Source organism: Bos taurus, chromosome 12, assembly GCF_002263795.3.
Source record: "Bos taurus isolate L1 Dominette 01449 registration number 42190680 breed Hereford chromosome 12, ARS-UCD2.0, whole genome shotgun sequence".
Classification (NCBI taxonomy): Eukaryota; Metazoa; Chordata; class Mammalia; order Artiodactyla; family Bovidae; genus Bos; species Bos taurus.
Window position 1 is genome coordinate 63,102,201 of NC_037339.1, and position 13,912 is coordinate 63,116,112.

At 36.6% G+C, this 13,912-nt stretch overlaps 1 long non-coding RNA gene across 1 annotated transcript in view; it reads left to right on the forward strand.

Annotated features, from left to right (window-relative positions):
* The first annotated feature begins 5,639 nt into the window (after positions 1 to 5,639).
* Positions 5,640 to 13,912, forward strand: part of LOC132346722 (uncharacterized) — a 90,684-nt gene continuing 82,411 nt past the window's right edge. Inside the window, exon 1 of the long non-coding RNA XR_009496637.1 lies at positions 5,640 to 5,933. This is a non-coding gene — a long non-coding RNA (uncharacterized lncRNA). The remainder of the gene's footprint in view (positions 5,934 to 13,912) is intronic.

Sequence of the window (13,912 nt, forward strand, 5' to 3'; positions counted from 1 at the left end):
TGTTTCTTCTGTCTTTTTCACATGTAATTATATTAAATTTTATTTTTAAAGAGGAAAACTTGTTTTCTCACATGACAATGTGAGATGCTTCAGACTAGTCCTTTCCTGTACTAGCTCTTGATTCAGTCTCTTATTCAAGATACCCAGTTTCTGAAGTGCACAATCAAATAATAACCCCAAACATGCATGTTCCCTGTGGTTATGCTATCAGGGTGACTTTACTTCAAGACTCTCTCTTTGACTATATATAGAAAGTATGTGTTCGTATTTGCACTTCAAATTTTATTCTATACGCACAGGATTCTTTGCTGTTAGACATTCTATATTTGTATATCCCATCTTCCATAGTGATAACACAAGGTCACAAAAATATTATCACATTCACTTATACTTTTTTTTTTAATTTTCCATTATCACTTTAGAGTCGTGATAATTATGAAAGCACTGAATGCATTTCTAGAAATTATATTTGACTGAGAAAAAATAGAATCAAAGAATGCACAAGGCTATGTGTATCCATGTACATCTGTGTTTATATGCTATGGTTCATAATTTAATACTTTATATTTATATAAATAATGTATATTATATATGACATATAATTATATATATTATTTATTTTATTAAATATATCAATTATATAATATAATTTATAAATAATATAAAATATAATTTATATATAATTTATATAATTAAATATCTTTATATTTATATATAAATATAATATATAATATAATTATATATATAATATGATTTATATGCTGTGCTTATATGCCATGGTTTATAATTCATAAAATATTATTCATCAATAAAATCAGAAGTTATTTTACATGACCTTTATTTACCAGAAATAAATATAATATACTTAAAAAATAAAGTTCTGAAATGTTTAATAGGCCTTAATATTCCAGGATTAATCATAAATGATGGGCTTTATTAAGTATCTACCTGGCAGTGTTTGAGCCAGCATATTTAATATAATACATAATGAGATTCAGGATTAATACAATAGCAACAAATTTACTATAATATAGATCCCCCTAAATTGGCATCTAATCAAACAGATAATAAGAAATAAATGTACAGATTATAAGGCATGAAGTAAAAACAATCTGGATTTGAAAAGTAAAATGTAATGAAATGAGAAATTTACTATAGAATTTCACCAGCAGATGTGAGTAGGTAGGGGAAAAAAATCAGTACACAAAAGAATACAATAGGTTAATTGAAATTAGCTGGTCTAAGAATCAGAAAAACAAATGAAGACAATGAATATTCATGAAGAAGTGATTTGTCTTGAGGATGCAAGTTCATTTTAACATCTAAAAATGAATTAATCTAACATAACACATCAATAGAATATATTTTGATTTGCATGATCATTAACAGATACAGAAAATTCATTTAACAGAATCCAACACCATTCCATAGCCAAAAAAAAGAAAAAAGACACTCAAAAAACTAAGAATAAAAAGGCGTTTCCTCAGTGGAATATCCACATTCACCATCATGCTTAATGGCAAAAGACAAGATTTTCTTCTATAAGACATGGAACAAAAACATGATGTTCACTCTTACCACTTCTAGTCAACATTTTAATACAAGTTGCAGTAAAAGCAATTAGACAATAAAAACAGATAAAAAGCTTTAATATTGCAAAAGAAAAATTACAAGTATATTTGTTTGCAGATGACATGATCATTTAGAAAATCTTAAATGTGCACCTGGCTTGCCAGGTGGCTCTCGTGATAAAGAACCTGCCTGCCAAAGAGGAGTCTCAAGAGGTGTGGGTTTGATATCTGTGTTGGGAATATCCCCTGGAGAAGGGCATGGCAACCCACTCCAGTATTCTTGCCTGGAGAATCCCATGGAGAGAGGAGTCCCGCGGGCTATAGTCCTTGGGGTCGCACAGAGTCGAACATGACTGGAGCAACTTAGCTTGCATGCATAAAAGTATTCAAAAAAATAAATGAATTCAAGTTTTCAGATGTAAGATCCATACCTCAAAACCAATATCATCCCTATAAACTTGCAACAAACCATCTAAAAATAAACTTGAGAAAAATTCCATTCAAAAATGAATAATAAAGCACCAAAAAGTGTTTAAGACCAACAAACAAACTTCCAAATTTATACTTTGAAAACTTTCAAACACTGTTGAAAAATACCGAAGCTTTTAATGAAAAAACATCTCATTTTCATGGATTAGAATCTTCCCAAACCTAATCTGTAGATTCAACCCAATATCTATCTGATTCCCAGTTGACTTATTTATAGAAATTGTTACACTGATTCTAAAATGCATATGAAAATACAAAGGACCCTAAAAAGAAGAAAAAAAAAACCTTTCTGTTCCAAAAAACATAATCAATGAAGTGAAAAGACAACCCATAGGATGGTATAAAATGTTTACAGAATCTGATATGTGATAAGCAGCATGTACCTGGAATATATACAAACTTATTAGAGCTGTTGTTAAAGGGCAACTCAGCTTTTCAAATGGGCATCTGAATAGACACTTTTCTGAATAAGATATGCAAATGCCAAATAAGCAAATGAAAAGTTGTTCAACATTGTTAATGGCTAATGATATGGGAAATGTATTATATACTTTAAGTGGGTGAGCTGTCTAATATGTTAATTGTACTTCAATAAGCTGTTTAATTTTTTAGTAGGCAATGAACTCAAATGGATATTTTTAAGGTGATATACAAATGGTCAACATGCAAATAAAAATGCTAAATATCATTTATGTTCATGGAAATGCAAATCAACACAGTGAAAAATTACTTTCATACCAAATATAACAAAAATCAAAAAGGTTAAAATAAGTGTTGGCAAGAATATGGATAAATTAATACTCTCATATATTGCTGATGGGATTGTAAAGTTGTGCAGCTGTTAGGGAAATTGATTTAACAGTTTCTCAATGAGTTAAATATAAATACCATATTACTTTGCTATTCCATTCCTACACAAATACACATAAAAATAGAAGAAAGGTATTCAAACAAAAACTTACACATAAATGTTGATAGCAGCATAATTCTATTCACAACAGTTAGAACTTAGAACCAGTGCAAAACTTTGTTGCCTGAAGAATGAACAAACAAAATAATGGTATATGTGTGCAATGGGATAATATTCATCCACGAATAACAAATGAAGTACTGATAAAAGCAGCATCATGAATGACCCTTAAAAACATTATGCTGTATAAGAGAAGCCAGACAAAAGACTGCATGCTGTATTATTTCATCTGTATGAAATAATCCAAAATAGGCAAATACACAGAGACAAAATACAAAGTACTCATTTCCAGGATTTGGGAGGAGAGAAGTATGGCTATAATAACTTCACTAGTATCAATTTTCATTTGGGGTAAAGAAAAATTCTGGAACTAGATACTGTGATGGTTGTGAATATACTAAATATTACTGAATTGTATACTCTAAAATGTTCAAAATGGTGAATTTCATGTGCCTTTTATCATAATAAAAATAATTTATAAATTATTGCTGTGAACATAGTACTATGTAAAATTTAACCATCTTTAATTTATGCATTAAAATGTTTTTCAAATAAAATGGAAAGCTGAACAAAATGATCTGGTTCATTGTTTTAAATATATTTTTACCCAGATATTTAGCATAGGTAATGCTGAAGGATCTCTAGTATTTGAATTTTCCCCTTCATTTGTTTAAATCTGTTCATGTTCTTGAAAAGAAATCAATTATTCCTTTTTGACTTTCACTGAATCTTTGTTTAGTTTATTTAACATGAAGACTTTAATTTAAATTTATACTTTTAACATATTTGTCAAGAAGAGACAGCACAGTGTTTTAATCATTCTAATAGTATTTATTGAAATAAAATCACGAATGATTTTCCAAGGCCAGGCTGCAAAATATTCTTTGTCTGGTTGTGATTTATGTTTAAGGTGAATGTACACTGTTGGTAGTATTATTTTCTACTATGTATGTCAAGTACACCTCAAAGATTAAATTAAAACAGAAGGATAATATTCCTGTTTTGTGAAGCAGAACAATTTAAACTATTCCCATTAGGAATGTGATCTGTGAAAATGGGATTGTGTCTATGTTACGTGAATTATGTTAAGTCATGACAACACAGACTTCAAGGCATATAAAAGTTCAGTTCCAGAGAGTGACATCACTAAGATAGTTGACTGGGAAGCTTTAGACCCTCTTTATCTCTCATAGGAATCAAATTAGTAACAACCTAATGATCAGAATGGAGAAGGCAATGGTATCCCACTCCAGTACTCTTGCGTGGAAAATCCTGTGGATGGAGGAGCCTGGAAGGCTGCAGTCCATGGGGTCGCTGAGGGTAGGACACAACTGAGCGACTTCACTTTCACTTTCCACTTTCATGCATTGAAGAAGGAAATGGCAACCCATTCCAGTGTTCTTGCCTGGAGAATCCCAGGGACGGAGGAGCCTGGTGGGCTGCCGTCTATGGGATCACACAGAGTCGGACACGACTGAAGTGACTTAGCAGCAGTAGCAGCAATGATCAGAATGGACTTCCTTGGTGGATGAGTGGTAACAAATCTGCCTGCCAATGCAGGAGACAAGGATGAGATCCCTGGGTCAGAAATATCTCCTGGAGGAGGAAACGGAAACCCACTCTTGTATTCTTGCCTGAGAAATCCCATGGACAGAGGAGCCTGGAGGGTCACAGGCCATAGTTTCACAGAGTTGGACATGACTGAGCATGCAAGCAGGCATGCACACTCAGCAAAGCATCACAAGGAATAAAAGGAAATGGAAACATAACCCCATCAAGAGAAACAAAATGAAACTTCAGAATCTAACTCTAAAGAAATGCAAATGTAAGAGCTGCCTTACAAAGAATTTAAAATAACTATCTTAAAGATGTTCAATGAGCTGAAAGAGAGCACAAATAGACAACCAAACAAAAGGAGGCAGATGTTGCCTGAGCAAAATGAGAATGTCAACAAAGTGGTAGAAGCTATAAAACGAAACGAACAGAAATTCCCCAACTGAAAAATGACAATGAATGGAAGCATTCACTCAGTGGATTTAACAGCAGATTTGATCAGGCAGAAGAACCTGTTAATTTGAAAAATATGTCTTTTATAATCACTAAATCAGAGAAATAAAAAGGAAAAAAATTCAGAGGGAAGTCATGTCCAACTCTTTCTAATCCTGTGAACTGTAGCCCACCAGGGTCCTCTGTTCATGGAATTCTCCAGGCAAGAATACTGGAGTGGGTTGCCATGCCCTTCTGCAGAAGATCTTCCGGACCCAGGGATTGAACCCAGGTCTTCTGCGTTGCACACAGGTTCTTTACTGTCTGAGCTTATGGGACATTGTTAAATGGAGTGATATATGCCTTATGGGGCTTCCCAGTTGGTACTAGTGATAAAGAACCTGGCTGCCAAAACAGGAGACGTGAGTCAAGGGTTCAGTCTCTGGATGGGGAAGGTCCCCTGGAGGAGGGCATGGCAATGCACTACAGTGTTCTTGCCTTGAGAATCTGATGGACAGAGGGGCCTGGTGGGCTATAGCCCATAATGTCACAAAGACTCACGCATAAATGAAGTGACTTAGTATGCACACATGCTTTATGAAAGTTCTAGCAGGAGAAATTTGAAAAAAATACTGACTGAAAACTTCTGAGAACTGAGGAAAGAAATGAACTTACATGTTCAAGAAGCTCAGATCAGATCATATCAGTCACTGCTTAGCCTACTACTGGGCCTTAGTAGAGACTGATTGTTTAACCATGGGGCACCAGGTTGCCATGGTACCTAGCTGCCCATTATGTTCTGGGCATTCTCAGGCCACCAAGGCATATATTTGGTTGGATACAGCAGCACTCCCTCATTCAATGGAAGCAATATGTATATATATAAGATTGGGGCTGAGCAGGCCTTAAAGTCACAGGTAAAGTACATAAAGAATGGGCCTGAATGTCCATGGTCACTGTTGTTTCTACACTGCCTTCCCTCTTTAAGCACCAACCTTTGACTTAATGGGGAGTTTCCTGTGATCAGTTAACTGAGGAAGAGAAGACTTAGACCTGGTTTACAGGTGATTCTAATCAATATGCAGGGTCTGCCAAAAGTGCTGCATTATAACCTCCTTCTGAGACATCCCTGAGGGACAGTGATGAAGGGGTATCCTCGTGGTCAGGGAGTGGAGCAGTGCAGTGCAGTTGGTTGTTCACTTTTCTTGTATGTAGAAATGTCCAGATATGTTGTTATATATCTGTTTGTTGGCTGTGACTAATGGTCCCTTGACAGATGAATGGATGAACAAAATGTGGCGTGTGTGTGTGTGTGTATAAGAGGAAATATTATGTACCCTTAAGGAAATTCTGTGACACGCTACAAAATGGTCGAATGTTGAGGCCATTATGCTAAGTAAAATAAGTTAGTCACAAAAGACAAATACTGCATGATCAGATCAGATCAGATCAGTCGCTCAGTCATGTCCGACTCTTTGTGATCCCATGAATCGCAATACACCAGGCCTCCCTGTCCATCACCAACTCCCGGAGTTCACCAAGACTCACGTCCATCAAGTCAGTGATGCTATCCAGCCATCTCATCCTCTGTCGTCCCCTTCTCCTCTTGCCACCAATCCCTCCCAGCATCAGAGTCTTTTCCAATGAGTCAACTCTTCGCATGAGGTGGCCAAAGTACTGGACTTTCAGCTTTAGCATCATTCCTTCCAAAGAAATCCCAGGGCTATCTCCTTCAGAATGGACTGGTTGGATCTCCTTGCAGTCCAAGGGACTCTCAAGAGTCTTCTCCAACACCACACTTCAAAAGCATCAATTCTTCGGCTCTCAGCCTTCTTCACAGTCCAACTCTCACATCCATACATGACCACAGGAAAAACCATAGCCTTGACTAGATGGACCTTTGTTGGCAAAGTAATGTCTCTGCTTGTGAATATGCTATCTAGGTTGGTCATAACTTTCCTTCCAAGGAGTAAGCGTCTTTTAATTTCATGGCTGCAGTCACCATCTGCAGTGATTTTGGAGCCCAGAAAAATAAAGTCTGACACTGTTTCCACTGTTTCCCCATCTATTTCCCATGAAGTGATGGGACCGGATGCCATGATCTTCGTTTTCTGAATGTTGAGCTTTAAGCCAACTTTTTCACTCTCCACTTTCACTTTCATCAAGAGACTTTTTAGTTCCTCTACACTTTCTGCCATAAGTGTGGTGTCATCTGCATATCTGAGGTTATTGATATTTCTCCCAGCAATCTTAATTCCAGTTTGTGTTTTCCACTCCAGCGTTTCTCATGATGTACTCTGCATATAAGTTAAATAAACAGGGTGACAATATACAGCCTTGATGTACTCCTTTTCCTATTTGGAACCATGATTCCTCTTCAATGAGGTATTTGAAGAAGTCAAAACATAGAAATAGGAAGTAGAAATGTGGTCACCATGAACTGGCAGGAAGGGAAAAAGAAGAGTTGTTCCTTAATGGGTTTAGAGTTTCATTTTGTCCTGGAGATCTCCTTACGATGAAAATAATCTTAACACTACTGAATCATATGGTGGCTCAGACAGTCAAGAATGGGCCTGCAATACAGGAGGCCCAGGTTTAACCCCAATGTCAGGAAGATCCCCTGATGAAGGGAATGGTTATCCACTCTAGTATTCTTGGCTGGAGAATTCCATGGACAGAGGAGCCTGGTGGGCTACAGTCCATGGGGTCACAAAGAGTTGGAAAAAACTGAGCGACTAACACACACTAACAAACACACGCACACACACACACACACATGCATACACTGAACCATGCACTCAAAAACAGTTAAGATGGTAAATTTTATGATTTCTGCTTCAATTAAAAAGAATACAAATTTTGAAACAAATTTGAAAAGTTTAGCTTTGGAAGATTGAGTAAAAGCCATTCCCCATTAAGTTCTCACTGTGTATCCTTCCCTCTATTACACACTTATAACAGTAAATATTAAATATAACACTAAAAAATGAGAGAAAATGAATTTTAAAAAAATAATAGATGTGTAACCAAGGTTACTATGGTTTAGCATGACTGATCTGGTTCCAGGTTAGAAAGCAGTAAAAGCTACCAGAACTTGATTACTGCAGAGTAAGAAGTTTAAACTATCCTCTATGAGGATGTGATCAAATTTGTATTCACTTTTCAAATGTAGAACCTGGGTTGTAGTTTTCCCTGCTGAGAAAAGTGCCTGCTAATAGGTAAGCCTTCTAGCTCCATGGAACAATGTCACATGGCCCTGTCTGTCCGAAAAGCTGACATTCTTCATCCATGGCTTCATGTAGGCTAGTCACTACACTGTTGCTCAGTTACTCAGATAGGGCAAGAATTTTGAATGGCTAGTAGATTAAATATTTCTGAATTAAGATTTAAGGAGGCAAAGAGAGATAAAGGAGAGCTATTTGACAGAGAAATTTGTACCCAAATTAATGTACAGATAAAACGCAGTTATCTTTATAATACAAACAAGCCTTTATTTTCAGTGAAATTTAACAAGCTGGTCTTGCATTTTATGGGGAAACTAGAAAAGGTCCTTAAACTGTAAATGAACAAGCCATTCTATATTTCAAGCCTTATTATAAAAATAGGATAATGAAGACAGTGATATTATACAAGAGAAGGCAGAGTACTATAAGAGAGTAAAAGAAAGCCCAGAAACCATGTGTGCATCTATACGGATTTGTTATGACATATAAGTGGCCACACGGAAGAGCAGTGGGTAAATTTTGAACTATGAGATAAGAGTTCCGGAAATTGTCTGGTGTCAGTTTGGTGCTACCGTTCCAGGTTAAGGCTGTGGAATATCATTTTTAATATAATTCCCAGGCGGATTATAGCTTGGGTTAGAAAGGAAATGTGTGCAATGTTGAAATCAGAGGTGAAACAGAGGGATAGTATATGTTAGTTTTAATGTGTTTCATGGATATTATTTAAATACATAGTAGGAATTAGAAGAACAATGCTGCTATAACTGTGATCAGAGAGAAAGATGGATGTTTGAGCTCCAAGTAAGATTGTATTCAAATCCTAAAAGATGATGCTGTGAAAGTGCTACACTCAATATGCCAGCAAGTTTGGAAAATTCAGCAGTGGCCACAGGACTGGAAAAGGTCAGTTTTCATTCCAATCCCAAAGAAAGGCAATGCCAAAGAATGCTCAAACTACCACACACTTGCACTCATCTCACACGCTAGGAAAGTAATGCTCAAAATTCTCCAAGCCAGTCTTCAACAGTATGTGAACCATGAACTTCCAGATGTTTCAGCTGGATTTAGAAAAGGCAGAGGAACCAGAGATCAAATTGCCAACATCTTTTGGGCCACCAAAAAAGCAGAGAGTTCCAGAAAAAACATCTATTTCTGCTTTATTGACTATGCCAAAGCCTTTGTGCGGATCCCAACAAACTGTGGAAAATTCTTAAAGAGATGGGAGTACCAGACCACCTAACCAGTCTCCTGAGAAATCTGTGTGCAGGTCAGGAAGCAACGGTTTAGAACTAGACATGGAAAAACAGACTGGTTCCAAATAGGAAAAGGGGTACGTCAAGGTTGTGTATTGTCACCCTGCTTATTTAACTTATATGCAGAGTACATCATGAGAAAGGCTGGGTTTGATGAAGCACAAGCTGGAATCAAGATTGTGGGGAGATATATCAGTTACTTTAGATATGCAAATGATACCAGCATTATGGCAGAAAGTGAAGAAGAACTAAAGAGCCTCCTAATGAAAGTGAAAGAGGAGAGTGAAAATGCTGGCTTAAAGCTCAACATTAAGAAAACTAAGATCATGGTATCCAGTCCCATCACTTCATGGTAAATAGATGACAGACTTTATTTCTTGGGGTTCCAAAATCACTGCAGATGGTGATTGCAGCCATGAAATTAAAAGATGCTTACTCCTTGGAAGGAAGGTTATGACCAATCTAGACAGCATATGAAAAAGGAGAGACATTACTTTGCCAACAAAGGTCCACCTAGTCAAGGCTATGGTTTTTCCAGTAGTCATGTATGGATGTGAGAGTTGGACTATAAAGAAAGCTGAGCGCCGAAGAATTGATGCTTTTGAACTGTGGTATTGGAGAAGACTCTTGAGAGTCCCTTGGACTGCAAAGAAATCCAACCAGTACATCCTAAAGGAGATCAGTCCTGAGTGTTCATTCGAAGGACTGATGTTGAAACTGAAACTCCAATACTTTGGCCACCTGATGCAAAGAACTGACTCATTGGAAAAGACCCTGATGCTGGGAAGGATTGAAGGCGGGAGGAGAAGGGGATGACAGAGAATGAGATGGTTGGATGGCATCACTGACTTGATGGACACAAGTTTGAGCAAGCTCTGGAATTTGGTGATGGACAGGGAGGCCTGGTATGCTGCAGTCCACGGGATCACAAGGAGTTGGACAGGACTGAGGTTTAGAACGGAACGCAACTGAACTGAAGTCAAGTACTTATACTAAAGGAGGTTCAATCTGTTTGTCTTGTTAAACAAACCTGTATTAAACTGAAGAACTGACATGAATTTATACTGTGTTGTTCTGGAGCCTTAAAACATGCAGTGCATACAACTAGGAACATCCTCTAGCAGATTCGAAAAGCTTTATTTTATTGTAAAAATTAAGCTGACTAGAAACTAGAGAAGTTTATTGAAGTAGTGTTCATGCTTCTAGGAGACTGGTGATCTTTAAAAGCCAAAGCACTGGTGGATCATACCCTGGAAACTGTACTATTTGCCAGGAAGACAGAGGATTGTCTCCTAGAGCTGTGGATCCAAAATCTCAGTGAAAAAAGTTTACCCAGGGTTAGGGCTGAGTCATAATAGAAAAGGAAGGTCTGCGGTAGATAATACAGAATTTGTTACATGCACACAAGAGTAAAATTGAAATATGAGAGAAGGAGAACTGGGAGCCACAGAAAACAGCTTAAAGTCAAGATGTGCACACTGAGGACCAAGAAATTAAGGAAGGTGAAGCCAGAGTCTGAAATCAGATTAGTCAAAAAAGAGACCATGTAAATCTTTTATCGTAAGAAAGAGATCTATAACAGAATCTGGATACAATAGCCAAGATTACTGCTACAAGCCTGCCTAGTCTAATAAAAGCTTATTTTTTCACAGCAGAAAGGCAATGAGAATAAAATGGATTCTGACATTTTCTCTTTCTGGAAGACAGTACTGAGTTTTGGAAGTCAGGATTTATTTAGAAGGAAATGAATACCTATTAAGTTATTAACAGCTAAATGTCCAGCATATTTCTTATGAATCTTGATTCAAATAGAATTTTCTTTATTGCCTTATTAATTCCAATGATCTGTATTAAATTAATATCCATAGTCAGTTGGTCAAAAGAGCCTGGAGTTGGTTATCTCTGAAATACCAAATAAGTACTATTCCCACTTGATCTCACTTGATATTGACTAATTACAAGATTATATTAATGAACTATATTTCCTCTAATGCATGATGCCATTAGTTGAAAGGTATTCCAATATTTTATGAGACACTAATTAATAGAAAACATTATAGATGCAATTATGGAAAAAAATTCTGACCACATCACATTTTGTTTTATGCTTATGGGAAAAACTTGTTCAAGTTTATTTAGACTCAGATATCTATTATGTGTCATTCTTTTGTACACATATAGAAGTAGAATATAAATTAAATAAATGGATTAAGCTGTGTCCAAAATTTCTCAAAGCCATCGGTGTTCATATTTCTCTATAAAATGTAATCTTCTGGAACATCAAGAGAATTGATACCACAATTAAGATAGTACATCACTGTTGTCTCTGAGATTTTCTTCCAAGCTGCTAACACCTATCTTGAAAATGTCATTCTTATGCACACACTATGCGGGTGAATTCTACCTGCTGCCTATAAGATGAGCCTGTTGTCAAATATATATGACTGGTTATTTGGGAATAATGAACAAAAAAATCCCTGGCTCAATAACTTTCTCTTAGTTATCTGATTGCCAGCAATGCAGATACCTCTCCATGTCTCAGTTGAAAGTATTATAGGGTAGAAGTGAGAATCCCACAGTGATGTTAGCATTATGTGAAGCCCACTTACGCACAGATTTAAGTCATCTTCTTAAATTGATCTTCACATATGCCTGTTTATTTTCTAATAGGCTTGAAATCTGGTAAGAGAGACATTTTCCTCTAATGCAGATGAGAGTAAATAGTATGTATGTACCACTTGAAGTGTTTTACAAAGCCATTGCTATCACAGTATGTGACTGCAGATTTAAAAAGAAGGGGGTGGGGTACAGAGAATGAAGAGAATATTAGATAGAAGATATAAAACTGAATCAGGTGGTTTTTAAAAATTTCTGGTAACAATAATGTCATTTGAATGGAAATCAGTCCAGGAGGCCAAACTGATAATTCATAGTCTTGTATCCATTTCTTTAAGCATAATATCTTTAATTCCCATTTAGTGTTAGACATTTGGGAATAAAATGTAAAGCAACATAGACCCCTTTCTACGGGAAAATAAACACAATTAAATGATCAACATAAAACATGGTGGATTCTCTTATAATAATAATAGGTTGCTATGACACATTGTCACTTTATTTTCTATAGTTAAAATTTTTCTACCAGCCTTCTGTGCCTCCGGGTCCTTAGTAAATATTGTCTCATTAATTCTAGGAGGATCATGCTCTGGCTTTATACTCTGGTACAGTCATTCCCCCCAAATAACATGTCTTAAGTATCTATAATGAGCACTGTTAACAGTTTCTGCATGTTCTGTAGCCCAAAGATACTGCATGGACCTAAGCCACCTCCAGTGTTGATCTTACTTGGGCAGTGGCAGAGAACAGCATCCCAGTGCTGAGGGCTAGGGAGCCAACACTGCTTCTGTGCTTCTCACTTCCTGGTATAATTTTTTTCACGTAATTATTGGCTAGGCTTATCACTCTCTTCCCTCGAACTTTTTCATATAGTCCTTTTTACTGGAAACCCAACCTTCCTTCATGATTTTAAAATTTTGAAGACAAAAACTCAGGAGTCCTGCTGACTTGTACTACTTATTTTTTACCCCTGGCAGACAACTCCCTGGAGGCAGAAAAGCATGAGACCTGATATTCCAAGAATTATGGAGAAAGAGAAAGAAGAAAATGTGGTTAGACAAGAAGAAAAAAGCTTCCCAAATTATATCTAAAAATATTATCGAGCCACACCAGTCAAGAGATGGTCAGGAAAGATTACATTTAATCTGATAACTGAAGTAGAAAGGCCAAGATTGTTTGAGACAGAGGAAAATGCTTGTTTGAGAATTCACAGAGTAGAGAAGATATTTTATGCTTGCTGCTGAGAGGTTTTCAATATCACTGTAGCTTAGAATATGTGAGGGGGTGAGGGGGATCGTGAAAAATAAGACAGGCAAGATAAACAGGCTATGGGACTTTTACACAACTATATTAAGCAATTTTAATTGTATTTTAAGGTCAAAGGGACCTTTTGAAAATGTTTAAAGACAAAGTCAATTTGCATTTTAGAAGTTTCACTCTTTTTTCAAGTCAGAGGGAGAATTCTCACACTGCTAAATGCTTCTTTTCTCCCTGAGCTTTTATAGAACTAGTGTACTTTCTACCAACTCTACCATAAACATTAAATATCTTTGCATGATCAGTTTAGTTCAGCTGCTCAGTTGTGTCTGACTCTTTGCAACCCCATGGACTGCAACACACCAGGCATTCCTGTCCATCACCAACTCCCAGAGCTCGCTCATACTCATGTCCATCGAGTCAGTGATGCCATCCAACCATCTAATTCTCTGTCGTCCCCTTCTCCTCCCACCTTTAATATTTCCCAGCATCAGGGTTTTTTCCAATGAGTAAGTTCTTCGCATCAAGTGGCCAAAGTGTTGGAGT